The 22,216-nt window shown below is 42.4% G+C and overlaps 1 protein-coding gene across 2 annotated transcripts in view; it reads right to left on the bottom strand.

Moving 5' to 3' along the window:
- The window catches only part of PDGFRB (platelet derived growth factor receptor beta), a 160,638-nt gene that overhangs the window by 92,573 nt on the left and 45,849 nt on the right, over positions 1-22,216 (bottom strand). The window contains exon 1 of one of the 2 annotated variants that reach the window (XM_056516971.1): positions 11,910-12,469. The exons of the other annotated variant lie outside the window; for it this stretch is intronic. The gene's annotated coding sequence lies outside the window, so the exon portion shown is untranslated. Of the gene's footprint in view, positions 1-11,909; positions 12,470-22,216 lie in introns of those variants that run through there. 2 annotated transcript variants of the gene reach the window in all.

Raw genomic sequence — 22,216 nt, 5'->3', positions numbered from 1 at the left:
CTTTATGGGGTAATCATGCCCAGGCTGCCTGCATTAAAAAAATTAAGCATTTGTTTACCTCCTGCACTCCCTGATGCTTCCTGCCCTGTTATCCAGTGCAATCTTTTTTCTGATTTGGGGGCCCAGGGACGTCACAGTGAAGCTCAGTGAATTGCTGGCCACTGCAGTGTCCCTTGTACCATTTTGGGCCTGGGGTACCAGATAGAAGACCGAGGCTGGGGGTCAATATGTTGCATTGCCATTGAGCCAATCACTGGCCAAGGTGGGACATTGCTGCAGCTAGTGATTCGCTGAGCTGCACTGTGAAGTCCTTAGCCCCAGAACCGGGAAGAGGATTGTAAAGGAGAACAGGGCAGCGATACCAGAGGCAGTGGGAAAGAGTCGTAAGTTAAGGTTTAATTTTTTAATACAGGCAACCTGGGCATATTGTTAAAAACATTTGTTTGTGAACTCAGCCTAAAAGGGATTTGGGCCATTTTAAGCTGCCCATGCTTGAGCACTTGCATAACACTGCACAACCCACTCTTGAAAGCACATATGTTTCTTTTTTTGCACTGAACACAGTGAAGGAGATTTATTAAGCAAAATATGAAAGAAAGCTGCCAGAAATTAGGCCAGAAAAGTGGCGTACATCATGATCTGCCCAGAATTTATTGTGTGTTTCAGATGCTTGTGCATGTTTCTGGACAGTTTGGAAATGAGTCTAGTCCAATTCAGGCATGTAATGTCTTTCCATAGGGTTTATTCACACGGTACAGTTTTTTGTGATTTTTTTTTTCTTCTGTACATTTACGAAACTGTGCAAACAGCAAACATTTTTATCCAGCATAAGAATAAGTCCTGATGTGCATGCATTTCACGCAGAAACTGATGACATGTAGGAGGCTCTATCACTTTTGGCCCAAAGGGACCTTTACCATATTGTTTAAAAAAGATTATAATATAATGCTGCTGAAATATGATGCAATATAATGCCCCTCAGCCTGGGGTAAGACTCTTTTGGCCTCTGCTATAGACAGAGTGTTATTCAGTCCAGTACCACCTTAGCCCTCCACCATCATTGATCCAGCCCTGAATTCTAGCTAAGTCTGATTGCAGAGATGAGTAATTCTAGTAGCATTTCAATCATGTTCTGTGGTCATGTCATGTTGTACAAGAAGAGGACTGGGATTTCATTCATCTATTACTGGTGCCAGCCACGCGTCATGGATTCAGTACGGGCAGAAGGTAATTGGAATGAAGGAACAAGCATTTAATGTTGAACTGGAGCCAAGAGCCATCAAAGCCCCGGACAACTGTGCATAGACGATGGAGCTGACTGTCCTATTTCCACCACAACATCTGCTATCTTGACATCTAGGACAACTGATGTCTGTGCACAGATAACATTCTTATCCTTTTACAATCACCAATCTAAGATTAGGTTCCAGGTCGATTTCATGGCTTCTTTTATTAGTCACTCTGAAAATTCGAATACATTTTTTGATTTCTGTCAGGGGATGACACATCCAGGCTAATGTGCCGGGATCTCAAGCCTCGACTCATACATTTGATATTTGAACTGGTCATACACACCTTCTGTTGGACGTTTTGCCAGTGAAAAGTTATATGGAAAACTTTGCATATTCTGTCATGGTATGTGCCTTTTTGGCAGCTACACAATATGGAGGCTTGGCTAATAGCTGTCAGCGTATTATCTTAATCGACATGGTGAACAGATGCTTCATCACTATGACTCTAAATGACAAATACATTTTTTTCTAGTGTTGAACTTGTGTGTGACAGTAGAATTGGCAGTTCTTTCGTTTTGGCATTGCATTAGTGAACCAGCAAGTTCACTTTCAGCACATAAGGCAGTGGTAGCAAGCACGAAACACATTGGGGGAGATTCTCAAAAACGACTGTAATTTCTTTTCCAGCTATATTATTCGCAACTTTTTTTTTCTCCTCACATTTTCAAAGGTCTTTTGTGCTGCTTTGAGAATATGAAAATATGGGAAAAATTTTTTGCACCAAAATTGCCGAGTTTGGCCAATTTTTGCATAAAATTTTACATCCCAGAAAATTCTGGCAGAAACATGTCACTAAATATTCCATGGTTATTAGAGCCCAGACAAGCGATAACTGCTTAATAGGGTACTCCGCCCCTAGCATCTTATCCCCTATCCAAAGGATAGAGGATAAGATGCTAGGGACAGAGTACCCCTTTAAATGTGAATGCAGGTGCAGTGTTCAATTTTTTTTTTATAATAATCATTGTTTTGTTTCTTTTTTAAATAATACCTTTTCACAAAAAAACTAAGAAAAAACTAAAACAATAAAACTACAACCATTTCTGTGATTTCTACATCATCAAAAAGCTGGTGTGAAATTTTTGATGTAAACTGGACTCTCACCCCTTTGAAAATATAATGTAAAGCAGACAATATAGGTGGACACACCCACTTTTACAAAACTGATGTGAACAGTGTAAACCGAGGCACATAACTCTGAAAATGTGGTTGATACAAAATGTTGGTGCGAAATTTATTTTTTTGGGCGCAAAATTCTTTGAGAATCTCCCCCATTGGGTGCTCTTACTCTCTCCAACACTGTCGCTGACCCCTGACATCTTGCCCTATATAACAACATGTATGAACTGTAATTCCATACATGAAGACTTTATAAAATAAGGAAGATTATTAGGCATAGTGATATCCGTGTACAAGCTGTACATGAACCAGAAGTAATGTATGCATCTAACCATCTGTGCAGTCAAGCTGGACAAATTATCAGTAGTATACCCGACTGCCAGCTTAAAGTGGACCTGTCACTGCTAATGTAAAAGGCACAATTATGCCCATTATACAAGTTGCAAAATACCAGAATCAGAAAACTACAAGAAGTGACCCAGCTTAACCCCATAGAAATTGTTCTCTTCCTGTTTGTAGTCAGTCCTCGCAGCCAGGAAAAGTGACCCATAAACTCGGAAAGAAAGACTGCAAGGTCTTCAGGAGGGCAAGGGCACATGGGTCAAGGTCTTTCGATGGGCTAGTTAGGCAACAAAATTATTTCCTCTGGTTTTACATTATTAGGGAGAAATGTGAGATGTTTTAAAGGGACAGTCTGGTGGGATAAGGACTTAAGGGGTATTCCCTTTTGAGGAAGTTATATAAGCTGACTGGTGGGAGTTTAATCAGTGGGACCACCAATGATATTAAGAAACGGTCATCACGTCCAAGGTAGGGAAAGAGTGCAAACTACATCTTGTCCCACATAATATTTCTTACCTACTTGGACAATATGGCCTAAATGGCGGCCCCCGATTTAGGGAAAGACTTGTCAAAATAGTCAGACAAACAAATCTACTCATTGGCCAAGCCAGCATGCCATGTATTTACTATTGGTTGCTAAGTATTGCCAAGTCCATCATTTGGCAATGTTTTTCCTCCCCATTATGTGCTCCGTTCATTCTGGAGAAAATTTAGACTGGGGTTTTACCTCATATATGAGTTCACACACAGTATTTTGATCAGTATTTTACACTTAAACCAGGAGCAGAACCGATGCAGAGAAATTTATAATAGAAAGATTTGCACCCTTTACTGTGGCTGGCTTTACCTAAAAAGACTAGCCAAAATACTGACCAAAATATTGAAAGCCCAGCCTAAATGTTATAGAGTGGATTATTTCAGATTTTGACATTGTTCCTTTCTGAATTGGCCTTGATTTTTTATTTTTTTTTATGTTAGAGAATCATAAAAGGGAAAGAAAGAAAAAAGACAAAAAATAAACAAAAACAGAAACAAAAAAAAAGTAAAATATACATTTATTTTTTTATAATGTTGTTTTTTTCCCACAACTCCACAATCTCACAGTATTTGCATCCCCTTGAGGATAACAGGCAATACGTGATCCACGATTGTGAGTAATTTTATGATGGCTCCGTCTCAAGCTTTGAAATTCTGGAAACTTTTTGTTTCAAAGACAAAACCTTTAAATAATCATTGCTTTGGCTCATAAAACAGGGGAACTCCAGAGTTCCAGGAAAATAAATTTTCTGGGCAGAACGACATTTCTGGTACGTGAAAAAGGTTAAAACTAATAGATACATTGATGAGCGACATGCAGGAAGTTGGACCAATAAACTTATTTTTCTATTTTACCCTTGTATTAGTGTATGTTATTACCGGTACATAACTCAGATGATACTTTAGTTTTTCAGATTTTATTTACATTTCTGAATTATTATTTATTTTTATTATACTTAAAAGGGAATAAAATCTCCCTTACACTTAGTTCTGGCAATATTTTAGATGTTTCACAAAAATTGACTGTTTTATGGGAAGTGATGGCATCTTGATGATGTCACTAGATCTAGGAACATTCATAGACTACTCTCTCATGCACTTTAGCACACGATGGAAATTACATTCTGTGTTTTTATTTTACTTATCTTTTTCTCTGCTACTTTTGCTTAATATCTAATTCATCATGATTGTGTAAGGTTTACTGTATTCTTGTTCATTCAAGTTCCTGTATGCTGGAAGAATATTTCAAATGCCTTAAACTACAAATCTGAGTTTGAACCATATGTTGGGCAATTTCCTCTATATTCGGCGTGTATTGGTTTAATGTAAACCCCCTTGCCTAATGATGATCCTTTTTCTCACACCACACAGGGAAGTATTTATGGAGAGAGGGTCCCAGGTGCTAGGTATCGGGGGCCACTGCCTCAGCCATTTTTTCTAGACATAGGACGGGGGCAGGGAAGTGAATCTATTCTCCCAAAATTGTTAAGGAAGTAAAAGGAAGCAGCAATCGTGAGCTTATTAGGATACTCTTCAAGTTACACTGTAGCTATTTCCCCTTCAAAAAATGGCTGAACAACTGGGGCAATTACTCTGTTATCCAATCCCATGGCTGGTGGAGTAAGAGTCTGTTAGCACCTTGTTTTGGCCCTACATTGGACATATGTGATAGAAAAGTGTGTAAGCTGAACCTATTCATAGGACCTCACTTTTCCAGTATATGCCAGTAGAGTTTTCTTAGGGTATGCGGATGGAGAGAGAGAGTTGGCTTCACAATCCCATCATGCTGAACTTCCTATTCTTTTTCTGTCCGGCCTTGATGGATGGATCTGTCGCTAAATGCACATAGGGAACAATCTATCAATTGGAGGTGTTAAGTTGGAGAAAGGTGGTCTGGGACTGCCCTGGAGACTTGGAGCCATGTTTCCATCTGGTTTTTAACCTATGATACTTCTAAAGTGCTGCAGCCATTTCAGGGTCAACCATAGAACACATAATAGGAGAGTCTGTCCCTGTTTAATGGAACTAACAACAGGTTCCCTTTAAATAGCTAGCAGTCGGGCACTTCTGGGGGTGGCTTATCTCATGTGGGAATATATGCCATATGACATCTTCCTTTTGAGGTACAGCCAGGTGGTCCCCATACACATAATGAATGTGTTGAGACAAAACACATATACACTTGAAGAATAGCCTCAACATGGTCACTACCTGACTACATTGGGGACACTTAAAGGGGTACTCCGCTGCTCAGCATTTGGAACAAACTGTTCTGAATGCTGGAGCTGGCGCCGGGAGCTCATGACATCATGACCCTGCCCCCTCATGACATCACGCCCCGCCCCCTCAATGCAAGTCTATGGGAGGGGGCGTGAAAGCCATCACGCCCCCCCTCCCATAGACTTGCATTGATGGGGCAGGGGCTATGACGTCACGAGCCCCCTGGCGCCGGCTCCAGGGTTTGGTACAGTTTTTTCCAAACACTAAGCAGAGGAGTACCCCTTTAAATTATGGAGCCAGTGCCTTTCTGTGCTCATATACATTGGCATGACATTTTGACTGGCTGACAACATATAAGTGTCTCAGAAGGCACAATCACAGTGTGAACAAAATCTAAGAGCCCATTCACACTACAGAATTTCCAAGCAGAATTTTGCTTGGAAATTCCATTCAAAACTTCCAGTGCAGCGACCTCCTATTGTTTTCAACCGAAATGTGCACAGTGCTGCATTGTGCTTTCCACCACAGAATTTTTACAGAATTCTGGATTCAGAGCTCTGCCGGAAGAATGAACAAGAAAGAAATGAAATGCAGTAGTGTGAATGGGTCCTATCTGTGACACTCACTGAGAATACATCCTATCCTCGGGGTGATACTTGCTGCTTGTACAGGTGTCCTTTTCTCTTAGGACACTAGGCAGTGAATGAAGTGTTGTCTTGCTCATGGTGGTGTAGTGGTAGGTTGCTGGGATACAACGAGACCCATTAGTGACAAACAAATGTTGATTTACCATTAACAGGTTGTTGGTGGGTATTTACAGTCACTGTTAAGCCCTGTTTGACGCCACTTTCCCAGGCTGAAATACATGCTGTTTGTCACTGCCACTTCTAAAGTTGAAAAGTTTATCATGGTAAAGTGGTCATGTGATGTCAGCTCAAAATACCGAAAAATGCCAATTGTAGTGGAAACATCACAAATTGTAAACAAGCTATTTTTACTCTGACTACTGACTAATAGTGTGTGTGTGTGTGTGTGTGTGTGTGTGTGTGTATATATATATATATATATATATATATATATATATATATTAGAGATCCACCGAAAGGAAAATTTGGGGTCAAACCGAAACCGAAAATTTAGGCTGTGCTTCGCTGAAAACCGAAACCGAAACCAAAAATGTATTGCTCCCCCCCTTTTTTATTTTTTATTGTTTTTGTTACATTTTATAACTTTTTTGGGGGATGTGACCAAAATCAGCAAATTATGCGTTTGGGATTTTTTTTGCGTTAACGCCGTTCATAGTGCATGATCAGAAACATAATAATTTAATAGTTGGGACAATTACGCACTTGGTAATACCAAATATGTTTATTTTTATAATTTTTTCATATTTTTTTATATGAAAAATGGGAAATGGAGGGTGATTTCAACTTTTTATATGGAAGGGGTTAATGAGTGTTTTGTAAACTTTTATTTAACTTCTTTTTTTTTTTTTTTTTACACTTTATTAGGCCCCTTAGGGGACTTTTAGGAGGAATCATTAGATTCCTCATACAGATCAATGGAGTTCCATAGAACTCCATTGATCTGTGTGATCTGTGCTCATTTGGTTGAGCCTGCTTAGCCAGGCTCAATCAAATGAGGAGCCATGGACACCAATGATGCAGAGGTAAGCCCTCCAGCTACCTCTATAGTGGATCGCCTCCCCGCAATCACGCTGCGCGGGGGAGGGGGGGATTTGATCCACCTCACTGGACAAACAGGGAGCATTTACATGTCCCTTTAAACATTGTTGTCAACTATAACAGTGGCGATCTAAAGGGTAAATCGCCACATGTCGGCTATTAGCCACGGCTCCCGGCTATAAGAATTAGCAGGGGGCTGCTGGGTATAGTAGATGACGGACATTGGAGCAATCTCCGATGTCCGTCATTGCAGGCAGATGTCAGCTACTGATAACAGCAGTCATCTCCCGTATATGATGTGGACCTTATCCACGGGTCCACGTCAGGTCCTCACCCGACCCATGACATTCATGAATGTCATGTGTCGGCATATGGCTGTGCAATTGATCTGACTTGTTGCAGGAGACGAACTCCATGAAAAGTCTATAGAGCCTGTTTCCTGCAACAAGTTGGATTAAGCAGCGAGCCAGAGGGTGAAGCTCAAAGCCTTGTGCTTCTTCTAGCTACTATATCTAGAGATCAGCAGGGGTCTTAACACCAAGACCCCGACCAATCAAAACATATGACGTCTATGTGCTGTGTCAAAAGTTTTATTAAGTGACAGTAAGACTTTAACCCCAATGCTAACACAGCGTAAAGCCAAGTGTAATTAGAGGAAGCTTATATAAACTATGAGTACCAACACTCATCCAGACACATAAGCCTAGACTAGATTGAGGTCCCTACAGGGTTGAAACTAGAGATGTTATTAGGTAAGGTTGGGCCCCATTCATCAAGTACAAACATTTACCAGCTCCATAGTAAAGTGTGCCTCTACAGTTTTATTCACTTTTATGAAAAATGACAATAGTGAGGCACTGTGCCTTTACCGAGCGCCTGTTCTTCCTACTCCCCATATCATATACAGTAACTGTACATTAGGAGATGGCATACTCCATAGCACCCATCCCCAGTGCAAGTGTAATGTGGTTTACATGAAAATAAATAAAGATGTCTGATCTGTAAATACAACTTGGCTGTTCAGTGTGCCCTTAACTTTATGGTTTTTTAAATAGCATAATAAGCAGTTAACAAGGTATTCCAACCCTTGAAAACCTACCTGGGAGCTGATTACTTTGGTCTGTTTAATTTGGTCTGGTCTCAAATTTTATGAATTGTTAGCCCCTAAAAACATATTCCATATCCACAGGATTGGGGATAAGAGTCTGATCACTGGGGGGGACACACCTCTGGAACTCCCCATGATCTCCAGAACATGGCCCTGACTTTCCTGGCTGCATGGTACAGTGGGTCTGCACGCACTCCATTTATTGTCTACGGGAGTGATGGAGATACCCGAGTACAGCAATTGGGCATCTCTGGCACTCCCATAGACAATGCACATTCTGGAGATTTCAGGGGGTCCAAGTGGTCAGCACATGCTCCATGCATTCACCTTATTCATCAGGTCAAAAAACAGTAAATTAAGTAGACCAGACCCCCAAATTATCAGATACCAGTACCCTATACTATCGGAAAAAAGACCCCAACATTTTTCAGATACCAGAACTATAAATTCATCAGCTGCAGGTCAGATCCCTAAATTTTCAGACCCCAGACCAGGGCTCTAAATTAGCATATCCCAGACCAGACTGCAATATTTTGACCATATTTGGGACCTTAAAGTCTTATTTAGTTCCTGGCATCCTGACAGTGAAGAGCATCAGAGCAATGTCTGCCCTGTCACACAGTGTCTTGATGTTGACTAGCATTGGGTCGTTGTGTTCTGATTTGGGTTGCTATAAGTGGTACACTGTTGGCAGAGACCATGTATTCATATCAGGGTACATTTTTATTTTATAGCCCCTTGTTTCCTGCCACAGTTGGAAAACAATTACAACAGGGATTGTCATTCAACTTTTGGAATGGCTACCTAACTAAGGGCCCATTCACACTACAGATCTCTGCATGGAGAAATTCCATGGGTAGCAACTGCCGGCAGAACAGGCAAAGTGGGGAATCCATTATTCCCTCGGCCAAACGTCCATTGCGGAAATCTGCAGTGTAAAAGGTGCAGCAGAATCCCATTGAAAGCCATAGGAGGCTTCTGCACTGGAATACGTAGCATGAATGAGCCTTAAAGGGGTACTCCAGTGCTTAGACATCTTATCCCCTATCCAAAGGATAGGGGATAAGATGCCTGATCGCGGGAGTCCCGCCGCTGGGGACCCCCGGGAACTTGCACGTGGCACCCCGTTTGTAATCAGTTCCCGGAGCGTGTTCGCTCCGGGTCTGATTACCGGTGACCACACGGCCGTCGGCGTGTGACGTCACGGCTCCACCCCCGTGTGACATCACGCTCTGCCCCTCAATGCAAGCCTACGGGAGGGGCGTGATAGCTGTCACGTCCCCTCCCATAGGCTTGCATTGAGGGGTGGAGCGTCACACGGGGGCGGAGGCGTGACGTCACACGCCGTCGGCCCTGTGGTCGCCAGTAATTAGACCCGGAGCGAACGCGCTCCGGGGACTGATTATAAACAGGGTGCCACATGCAAGATCCCGGGGGTCCCCAGCGGCGAGACTCCCACGATCAGGCATCTTATCCCCTATCCTTTGGATAGGGGATAAGATGTCTAAGCACCGGAGAACCCCTTTAAGGCGTGAAATGTATGCCTGTGTTTTCCGGGGTGGACATTCTGCAAATATTCCAGCATGTGAACATAACCTAAGGGGGTATTTGTTTCTTATAAACCTTCCCTGTCAATTCTTCACTCCTACAACAGCTTTGCTTGCAGCCATGGAATGAAAGTCATTCACACTAATGTTACATTCGTACAGCAGAATTTTGAACTTAAAAATTCCGTAGTGTGAATGTAGCCTTACAGTAAAGTTATCCGAGCTGTGTCTTGTCATGAACCATGAACCTGTATGGTGATCACATGACCAGGTCAAGTTTTCAACAATGACGTGTACTAACGAATGACAGCAAACAGAGCTCTTGAAAACCATAACCAATGCATATGGAACGCATACTGGAAAATTATCCAACTTTTCCTTAGACAGTAAACACATTTGACTTTCTATAACCGAAATATCCATGATTTAAAGGGGTACTCCGGCGCTAAGACATCTATCCAAAGATGACAGCTGTCACGCCCCCTTCCATAGGTTTGCATTGAGGGGGCAGAGCGTGATGTCACACGGGGGCGGAGCCGTGACGTCACAACGCTCCGTCCCGTGATCGCCAGTAATCAGACCCGGAGCGAGCACGCTCCGGGGACTGATTCTAACGGGGTGCTGCGTGCAAGATCACTGGGGTCCCCAGCGGTGGGACCCCCGCAATCAGGCATCTTATCCCCTATCCTTTGGATAGGGGATAAGATGTCTTAGCGCCGGAGTACCCCTTTAAATACACATCATGCGGCACAAACACCTACGTCGCTGATCGGGAGCACATCTCGAGTCAACAGCCACTGATGAACTGATGTCCCCGTCATTACAGGTCACCGATCCGCTCAGATCGCTGGCAGTTTCCATCTCCAGCCTCATTGAGTTGTTAATACCTCCGTGTTGGGTTCTTTACCCTAGTGGGATATCACCTTGCGGCCTCAGACATTCAAGCATTTCTTTATCCAAACATAAGCGACTATTGCCAAAAATACTTGTGAAACGCAATAATGTGTCTTTAAGGAACAAAACTTAAAGCTTTCAGACATTCTGCGACATTAACTTGGATCGCGGCCATTCTCGCTTGCGTTACTACATGGTCTTAGGAATCCGAGATTTTTTTTTTCTTGGATTGTACAATGCTAAAAGCATCATCCAATTCCAGACAGATATAAGTATAGACTCGCTCTGTCCCGGGATCTCGGGGACTGTTATATGCCTGTATAGACGTGATCTATACATTGACCTCTATTGGATTGTTCCGTATACATATATCTATGTTACATATGTAAATGAATACATGCATATATCTATGTTACACACAAATTAATACAACACTATCTATTAGGAGGTACATACTTAGGGCGAGATTTATCAAAACCTGTCCAGAGAAAAAAGTTGCTGAGTTGCCCATAGCAACCAATCAGATCGCTTCTTTCGTTTTCCAGAGGCCTTTTCATAAATGAAAGAAGCGATCTGATTGGTTGCTAGGGGCAACTCAGCAACTTTTCCTCTACACAGATTTAGATAAATCTCCCTTAGTTGTAAAGTATATTAGTTACATCTCCAAATATTCTTGTTCTATCCTACCTCTATATCAGTGGTCTCCAAACTGTGGACCTCCAGATGTTGCAAATCTACAAATCCCAGCATTTTCATAAATCTTCCTTTGTTTCTACGTAAAGTATATTAGTAACATCTCCAAATGTTCTTGTTCCATGCTACCTCTATATCAGTGGTCTGCATACTGTGGACCTCCAGATGTTGAAAATCTACAAATCCCAGCATTCCCGGACAGCCAACGGCTGTCCGGGGATGCTGGGAATTGTAGTTTTGCAACATCTGGAGGTCCCTAGTTTGGAGATCACTATAGGATGTGTTGACGTTCCATAGTGTATACAGCATCATGTGCATTTCTGTTTGACACCCGCGTCGTACACTTTCCATTTCATTTTTATTCTGATAGGAGCAAAACTGCTGTCCAGTCGCCCCTACTCTCTCACAAACAATTCAACTTCCGAAAAACTTTTTTTTTTTAAAGGTACACACACGCATATTTTCCACCTACCTATTAATGCGATCTCCAGACACCTTTAAATCTCTGCAAAAGACATTCGGATCCTCTTTCCTGTCTTGTCTGATTTCTTCTTTTTTTTTTTGCCTTTCTTGGATGTCTTGAGGTTAAACGCTGGAACGTTGCGCAAATTTTTCCATTGGATTCAATAAGAAAAGATCCGGATACTAAAAAAAAAAAAAGAAAAAACTTTTGCCAAGCTGTCAACAGAAAATGCCTTGTGGGATGTATCGAACTGAAGAGTCCGGCAGCATTGCAAAGTCTCGAAACATTTGTTTAGAGAGTTTCTTTACGTTTCTTTAGAGAGTCAAAATGAAGGACTTTGAGAGTCAGTGAGTCTCAAGGATTCTTTGCGTTGATGCTTTAGACACAAAAGGAAAAGAAACAACCGAGAAGTCAGATGTTGTCTCCTCTTAGCCGGACTGTCTTACTCTTCTACTCCTCTTTTCTTTTTCTTGACTTTTTTTTTTTTTGCTAAGTGCCTCCCCCTCCTTCTGCTCTCCCCTCGGTGTGAGGGTGACTGAGAGTCTGTTTTCAATTCTGCCTGATCTATCCCTGTTTTTTTTTTTCGTTTTCTCTGGTCTCAGGATATGAGGGGATGTTTAGAAAATCCACAAGTGATGCCAGCTGCTGACTCATGATTTCATTAAAGTCCGACACATATTATTTCAGACTTTGCAAATTAACGTTGGTCTTCTTCACCCGGCTACCTTTTTTATTCTTATATTTGACTCTATGAATTCAAGATATCATTCTCATTATTTGTTAGAATTGCTTAAATGGGCACTGTCCGATTCAAAAATGTTTTATATGTTGTACATCTTGGCAGAATATTAACCTTTCTAATATACTTCATCAAAAAATATAATCTCCTTTTTATAGAAACCATGGCTAATGAAAAAGACCACTAGGGGTCCTCAAAAGTAAGGAGGGGGTTAAAGGAGTAGTCCAGTGGTGAACAACTTATCCCCTATCTTAAGGATAGGGGATACGTTGCAGATCGCGAGGGGTCCGACCGCTGGGGCCCCCCGCGATCTCCTGTACGGGGCCCCGACAGCCCGCGGGAAGGGGGCGTGTCGACCACCACACGAAGTGGCGGCCTACACGCCCCCTCAATACAACTTTATGGCAGAGCCGGAGCGCTGCCTTCGACAATCTCCGGCTCTGCCATACCGATGTATTGAGGGGGCGTGTCGGCCGCCCCTTCATGCGGTGGTTGACACCCGCTATCTGGCTGGAGAGCCGGGGCCCCATACAGAGAGATCGCAGGGGGCCCCAGGGGACCACCTGCGATCTCAAACTTATCCCCTATCCTTAGGATGGGGGATAAGTTTTTCACCACTGGACTACCCCTTTAAAGAGCAGCCTGCAGGGATTGGATGGAGAGACATAGCACTTAGGGAGGAGGATGATCCATGCAGGGACAAGCCCCCTCCTAAGCACAGACTGACAAAGAAAGTGAGTAGCAACTAGAAGGTATTTTTGTGAAATATAGGTGCCACACATGTAAAAATAGTCTAATAGCGGACATCTTCCAATATCGGACACCTTTTCCCCGTAAGTGTCTGCTATAGGGAGATTCTACTGTATTAAAGGGGTATTCCAGGTAAAAACTTTTTTATATCAACTGTCATGTTCCTGGATAACCACTTTAAGTTAAAGCACCCTTGACAGTGATTACAGCCTCCAGTCTTCTTAGGTATGATGCCACAAGGATTTCACACCTGGATTTGGGGACTTTCTGCCATTCCTCTCTGCAGATCCCCTCTGTCGGTGGAAACCATTTTCAGGTCTCTTCAAAGATGTTTGATTAGGATCATGTCACGGCTCTGGCTGGGCCACTTAAGGACATTCACAGAGTCATCCCGTCTTCACAGTGTGCTTAGAGTCATTGCCTCTTTTGGTCACTCCATTGTAAGGCTCAGAATGGTGAAATGCTGCCGTGATGGTTGACCTTCTAGAAGTTTCTCCCCCCTGCACACAGGATCTCTGGAGCTCATCCATTGGGTCCTTAGTCACTTCTCTTAACATGTTCCTTCTTCTCCAATTACTTGGCTGGGTGACAAGCTCAAGGAAGATTCCTGGTTGTTCCAACCTTCTTCCACTTAAGAATTATATAGACCACTCTGTTCTTGGGAACTTTTCAGTGCAGCAGAAAGTTTTTTGTACCCTTCTGCAAATCTGTGCCCCGACACAATCGTGTCTCTGAGCTTTACTGGCAGTTCTTTCCATCTCACGGCTTGTCAGCTGGGGGGGCCTTATATAAACACGCCTAAATCATGCACAATCAACTGAATTTATCACAGGTGACCCCAATCAAGGTGAAGAAACATCTCAAAGATGATCAAGAGAAGACCCAGAGCTGAATTTCAAGTATCATAGCAAAGCGTCTGAATACTTATGTCCATGTAAAAAAAAAAATTCAATTTTTAACTTGCTAACATTTCAAAACATTTATTTTTACATTCATGGGGTATTGAGTGCAGAATAATGAGGAATTATTTTTAAGCACAAGGTCCCAATATATATATATATATATATATAGAAAGATAAAAAGGGCCTAAAAACTGTCTAAATGCATTGCTAGTCTTTTCTTACATGCTCTTTATATGAAAGATAATATTGTCACACATATTATCGTTTAAGGTAACAAAAATGAATATGATGAAAAAATCTGGAACACTAACATGTTGCTTATAATTTGCAGAGACAATTGTAGTAAACATAAAATGATATGTGTTGCCTAAATTGTTCCCCCTGATAAGAGCCAGATACTGAATCATTTCTATTTTCTGATTTAAAATTAATATTTTTGTATTTTTGGCCATTATTATGGGACTGTTGTCTTGCCTAAGCTGTTTTCAACATACATTCAACGGATAACTGTCTTTTAACTAAGCAGGTGCAGATGGTATTACACAGTAAGGAGCAGAAGGGAAGCAGTGTAACTCTTTTGGAGCCCTGTTGCCTTGCTGGGACTTATGGTGCTTATCACCCACTTAAATAATACTGACTTGAGATTAGAGACTGTAGATTTCCCACGAAGACTAGGATTCTGACAAGGTCCAATCACTATTACCACCAGGGCTTGACTCACCACTGTAGGGGGGAACACTTGCAGAATGGCGGGCTAACTTTAGAAGATATTTTCTTAGGCTTCCCTCAGGATTTCTCCACACACGACTTCACCTCCATTACACACTGGAGCTCAGGCTTAGACCAGTGACTGGCACTAAACTGGGTCAATTCCTCCCCCCCACACTATATATCGACCAATTTTTATGGGTTCCCATTGGACTGGCAGGGTCACCTGGTTTACACTGCTCCCTTGCTCTTAAAGGTACAATGCATGAATAACATAATATCCAGTGCATATAGAAAATATAATAAAGTGCATTAACATATTAAACATAACAGACATTTCCAAAGTGAGCCCAACACATGTGCAGCAGGAATGCCCAATGAGATCGCAGCCCACAGGACAGCCTTTGGTGCTGGGACACCACATTCTTGTCTACAGGGATGGTCAGGGATGGCCCCAAAAGTAGTCCACTTGGTGGGAAGCTATACTCACCTAGTCATGCTGCTTTGGCTAGAATCTCGCCCCCTCAGCTTGATTGACAGCCCGCGTCACCACTCTACTTCCTAAGCAGATGGACCAGAGCGACGACACAGGCTGCGCCCAGGCTGCCATTACAGCCGTAGCAGCGGTGCTAGGTAAGTACAGCTCCCCGCCCAGGGGACTACTTATGGGGCTGGCAGGACACTATATATATCCTCACCATCCCTGAGGGCAAGAAGTCTCCCAGGGATGGTTATATAAAAAAAAATCTCAAGACATTTTCTATTAAAAAAGCCAATTGTATCAACAGTAGATATGTAGAGATTCATGACACATCCTCTTGGTTACTTGAGATAATGGAAGGTAGAAATGAATGTCTTTCTACTCAGTGCCATGTCATCTGTTAGCAAAAATGTCCGTAGTGTCTTCAGATGACAAGTTCAGGAATTGTGCAGCTTTATTTGTTAGCAGCTTCGAACAAGAGGAGCTTTGTTGAATAGAAAATATGTTCTATACAGTAGAGTTCAACAATCACAATGCTGACTCAGTGGCACATTGTTCTATCTGCTGGGTGGTACAGAGGGTAACTTGTCCTATATACCGTATTTATGGGAACTTGTGCAACTTTTATAAGAAAGATGGTGTCAAATCGTGAAGAGGAGAAACAGCACATTATAGGATCAGCAGCCGATTGTGTTCTCACAAGGGGCACAGATTAATGACCTCAAAATAGCCGCCATGTGCCATGACTGGTGCATGGTCACATTGTTATTTAGATATGCGCTAAATAAAGAACAAAGCAAAGTCTGCTGTTACCATGTATGAGTATCACTTCACTATACGAACACCACACAGACACTTTGTCAGCTTATGGTCTTAATGTTACTTTTTTTAGCGAATCAACCTAAATTTTTGTTTTTGCCGCACCACATTGTAAGATTTATAACTTTACATTTTTTGTTATCATTTACACTGCTGTGTGAACTCATATTAACATTTTGAAGTGTATTTTTTCTGACGTCATTTTGGTATACATATAACATGTAGCTAAATATTTACTTTTAAGAGTGATATGCAATTTGTATATTTTATGTGACTTTTTAAATGTATACCTCATTAAACATTTTTGTTTTATTTTATGTCACATTTATAATTATTTTTTATATAAAGCACTAGAATATCTATTCAGCTACAGGACACTGTGCATCCTGGTTCATGGCGATGACCTGTAACCTTTGGGTATCTTCTGCAGTACTGATTATGGCCTCTAGCAATGCTGTTGTTTATTATGTTCCTATGAGCATAGCTCAGATATCCTGCTGTATCTACATTGGAAATATCAGCAAATGTGCAGGTGTCTTGTAGCCATGAAGTGACTTGGGAAGCTGTAGCAGGCATGGGAAGCCATGAAGTGACTTGCGAAGCTGTGGCAGTTGCCGACGTCAGGGTTTAATTTAAGAACAGTCTTTCTTTTGCTTCTTCCAAATGTAAGGTAACACAAGGCAGTTTTCGCAGATAATACAGATTCAATAGACAAGCACAATCCACAAACTCATTGGAAAGAGCAAGGGAACACCCTAAAATATAGGGGTCCCTAAGTTTCTCTCTCTCTTCACAGCCTTAAGGACTCTTCTTCAAGGGACACAAGCTGCGCACTAGTTGGCTCTCGGCAAATTCTCCTGTTACTTATAGTTTCACAGATGCTCTACAATGCCCAGCTGCAGGATGTAGACTGATAATTGCAGCCATTTTAGCTGCTCTTGATGACCTGAAGCCCAGAATTTAACAAAGCCCTTGTGCAAGCTTATCCTTGCTGAATAACTGAATTGGTCCATATGGCTACTAGACTTAAAAAATAAATGTAGGTAGGAACTTCTGGGATCTTTACTGGGAATTATGTCCATGCATCCCAGGGTTTCATTACTGAGTTATACACTGAAATATACTGAAATATTGTTTACTGTTTTGAAAATACTGTTTTGGAAAGTTTTTTTTTTTTTTTTTTTTTTATTCAATCTGTTTACACAGGTTCCAAATATAGTGTAAAAAAGTGATATATGTATGCGTGTCTGTCCCCCTTAGTGGCCAGCTTTAATGTTGAGTAAAGGGTTGCATTTAAAGCTCTTGTAATATGACCAGCACTGTTTTACATAGATTGTTGGTGTGAACTGCCAGTCTATCCCCTAAGCTAAGGTCAGTGCTACTTGCCAACCTAATTTAACAAGGATGAAAAGTCGTATCTCATGATCTTGTTCAAGGTTCATGACATACAACTGAGAATCCACCATCCACCTGAGTCTGAGTGACAGGTACACTTTAAGCCGGGGCCATAAAGAATATAAATAAAATACATGAAAGAAGGGCATTCTTGCACCGATGCCCCATGCTACATGGAATAGAGAAAAATTTGGCATAGAACTACATAGTTTGACATAAAGAGTCCCTATTTTGTGTATGTAGGTCCCCAAAATGTTTGGTTATTTATTTATTTATGTATTTATTTAACCTCTTAAGGACCCAGCCATTTTACACCTTAGGACCCGGCCATTTTTTGAACATCTGACCACTGTCACTTTAAACATTAATAACTCTGGAATGCTTTTAGTTATCATTCTGATTCCGAGATTATTTTTCGTGACATATTCTACTTTAACATAGTGGTAACATTTTTTGGTAACTTGCATCCTTTCTTGGTGAAAAATCCCAAAATGTTATGAAAAATTTGAAAATTTTGCATTTTTCTAACTTTGAAGCTCTCTGCTTGTAAGGAAAATGGATATTCAAAATATTTAATTTTTTTATTCACATATAAAATATGTCTACTTTATGTTTGCATCATAAAATTGACAAGTTTTTACTTTTGGAAGACACCAGAGGGCTTCAAAGTTCAGCAGCAATTTTCCAATTTTTCAAAAAATTTCCAAACTCACTATTTTTCAGGGACCAGTTCAGGTTTGAAGTGGATTTGAAGGGTCTTCATCTTAGAAATACCCCACAAATGACCCCATTATAAAAACTGCACCCACCAAAGTATTCAAAATGATATTCGGTCAGCCTTTTAACCCTTTAGGTGTTTCACAGGAATAGCAGCAAAGTGAAGGAGAAAATTCACAATCTTCATTTTTTACACTCGCATGTTCTTGTAGACCCAATTTTCAAATTTTTACAAGGGGTAAAAGGAGAAAATTTATACTTATATTTGTAGCCCAATTTCTCTCGAGTAAGCACATACCTCATATGTCTATGTTAATTGTTCGGCGGGCGCAGTAGAGGGCTCAGAAGCGAAGGAGCGACAAGGGGATTTTGGAGAGTACGTTTTTCTGAAATGGTTTTTGGGGGGCATGTTGCATTTAGGAAGCCCCTATGGTTCCAGAACAGCAAAAAAAAAAAAAACACATGCCATACCATTTTGGAAACAAGACCCCTTGAGGAACGTAACAAGGAATAAAGTGAGCCTTAATACCCCACAGGGGTTTCATGACTTTTGCATACGTAAAAAAAAAAATAATAATTTCACTAAAATGTGTGTTTCCCCCCAAATTTCACATTTTTGCAAGGATTAATAGCAAAAAATATCCCTCAAAATTTGAAACCCCATCTCTTCTGAGTATGGAGGTACCCCATAAGTTGACCTGAAGTGCACTATGGGCTAACTACAATGCTCAGAAGAGAAGGAGTCAAATTTGGCTTTTTGAGAGCAAATTTTGCTCGGGGGCATGTCGCATTTAGGAAGCCCCTATGGTGCCAGGACAGCAAAATAACCCCCACATGGCACACCATTTTGGAAACTAGACCCCTTGAGGAACGTAACAAGGGGTACAGTGAGCATTTACCCCCACTGGTGTCTGTCAGATCTTTGGAACAGTGGGCTGTACAAAATTTTTAATTTGCACAGCCCACTGTTCCAAAGATCTGTCAGACACCAGTGGGGTGTAAATTCTCACTGCACCCCTCATTACATTCCGTGAGGGGTGTAGTTTCCGAAATGGGGTCACATGTGGGGTTTCGTTTTTTTTGCGTTTGTCAAAACCGCTGTAACAATCAGCCACCCCTGTGCAAATCACCTCAAATGTACATGGTGCACTCTCCCTTCTGGGCCTTGTTGTGTGCCCCCAGAGCACTTTGCGCCCACATATGGGGTATCTCCGTAGTCGTTAAAAATTGCATTACAAATTTTGGGGGTCTTTTTTCCCTTTTACCTCTTGTCAAAATGAAAAGTATAGGGCAACACCAGCATGTTAGTGTAAACAATTAATTTTTTTACACTAACATGCTGGTGTAGAGCCCAACTTCACCTTTTCATAAGGGATGAAAGGAGAAAAAGCCCCCCTAAATTTGTTAGGCAATTTCTCCGGAGTACGGCGATACCCCATATGTGGCCCTGAACTGTTGCCTTGAAATACGACAGGGCTCCGAAGTGAGAGCGCCATGTGCATTTGAGGCCTGAATTAGGGATTTACATAGGGGTGGACATAGGGGTATTCTATGCCAGTGATTCCCAAACAGGGTGCCTCCAGCTGTTGCAAAACTCCCAGCATGCTTGGACAGTCAACGGCTGTCCAGCAATACTGGGAGTTGTTGTTTTGCAACAGCTGGAGGCTCCATTTTGGAACAGTGGCGTACCAGACGTTTTTCATTTTTATTGGGGAGGGGAGGGGGGCTGTGTAGGGGTATATGTTGTGTTTTTTTACTTTTTATTTTATTTTGTGTTAGTGTAGTGTAGTGTAGTGTTTTTAGGGTACAGTCACATGGGCGGGGGGTTACAGCGAGTTTCCCGCTGCGAGTTGAGTTTGAGTTGCCACGTAAAATTTGCTGCATCGCAAACTTGCAGCCTGATACTCACTGTAAGCCCCCTGCCCATGTGAATGTACCCTGTACATTCACAGGGGGGACCTCCAGCTGTTGCAAAACTACAACTCCCAGCATGCACAGTCTATCAGTGCATGCTGGTAGTTATAGTTTTGCAACAGCTGGAGGCACACGGGTTGGGAAACACTGAGTTAGGAAACAGACAATGTTTCCCAACCAGTGTGCCTCCAGTTGTTGCAAAACCACAACTCCCAAACATTCTCAGGCATGCTGGAAGTAGTAGTTCGGCAACATCTTTAGAGTCAGATGTTGCCGAACTACAACTCCCAGCATGCTTGGAGTTGCAGTTTTGCAACATCTGGAGGACTACAGTTTGCAGACCACTAATACAGTGGTTCCTAATCTGTGCCCTTCCAGATGTTGCAAAACTACAACTCCCAGTATGCCAAAATTGTCCAGGCATGCTGGGAGTTGTAGTTCTGCAATATCTGAAGGGCCAGATGTTACAGAACTACAACTCCCAGCATGCCTGGACAGTAAGGGCATGCTGAGGATGTGTAGTTTTGCAACATCTGGAAGGGCACAGTGGTCTCCAAACTGTGGACCTCCAGAAGTTGCAAAACTGCAACTCCCAGCATGCCCAGACGCCAAGGGCTGTCTGGGCATGCTGGGAGTTGTAGTTTACAGGGTCCCAGTACAGCAATGCATGTCGCTTTACGGCAACATGCATTGCTGTAAAGGGCCTGACCGCGGCTGAAGATCTACTCACCTGTCGCCGCCGCCGCCTTCACGCCGGGATCCGGGTCTTCAGGGACGAGGTAAGTACCGGGGCTGGTCCCCAGCACTCGCCCGTCCCCCGCCGCATCCTCCGGTCTTCCTCCCGTTCTCTGCGGACTTCAAGGGGCCGAGCAGGACGGGAGGAAGTAACCCCCCCCCCTGCGATTGGTCGGTTAACTAACCGACAGATCGCAGGGAATAGGAGGAGGTGGCAGGCTTGCCACCTCGCTCCTATTCTTTAGCATGGTCCTGGCTGTCTGTGACAGCCGGGATCATGCAAAATTACCGGGCGGTCGGGTCCCAGAGACCCGATCAGCCCGGTATCGCCGCAGATCGCAAGGGCGATTTCCCTTGCGATTTGCAGCGATCGCCGACATGGGGGGCCTACATGGCCCCCCTCGGCGTTTGCCCTGGATGCCTGCTGAAGGATTTCAGCAGGCATCCGGTTCCGATCTCTGCCCGGCGCGCGGCAGGGACCGGAAAACGCCAGGACGTCCCCGTACGTCCTGGGTCCTTAAGAGATTAAGAGGTTAAAGGGGTACTCCAGTGGAAAACTTTTTTTTTTTAAATCAGCTGGTGCCAGAAAGTTAAACAGATTTGTAAATTACTTCTATTAAAAAAATCTTAATCCTTCCAGTACTTATTTGCTGCTGAATACTACAGAGGAACTTCTTTTCTTTTTCAAACACAGTGCTCTCTGCTGACATCACGAGCACAGTGCTCTCTGTTGACACCTCTGTCCATTTTAGGAACTGTCCAGAAGAGCATATGTTTGCTATGGGGAATTTCTCCTACTCTGGACAGTTCTTAAAATGGACAGAGATGTCAGCAGAGAGCACTGTGCTTGTGATGTCAGCAGAGAGCTCTGTGTTCCAAAAAGAAAAGAATTTCCTCTGTAGTATTCAGCAGCTAATAAGTACTGGAAGGATTAAGATGTTTTAATAGAAGTAATTTACAAAGTTGATTAAAAAAACAAACAAAAAACAAAACCTTTTCTACCGGAGTACCCCTTTAATCTTATTTTGCATGATACTATCTAAAAAATTGAAATCTGAAATTTTGCAGTTTTCATTATGGCCACTAGGGGTAAAACTAAGCTGAAACTTCCTGTTGTGCACAGATCATTTCCTGTATTGCCTTTCTTCTGAGAAGC

Source organism: Hyla sarda, chromosome 4 (assembly GCF_029499605.1).
Source record: "Hyla sarda isolate aHylSar1 chromosome 4, aHylSar1.hap1, whole genome shotgun sequence".
Taxonomy (NCBI): domain Eukaryota; kingdom Metazoa; phylum Chordata; class Amphibia; order Anura; family Hylidae; genus Hyla; species Hyla sarda.
Note: the sequence above shows the minus strand (reverse complement) of the source record. Positions and strands in the feature narration are given on the sequence as shown.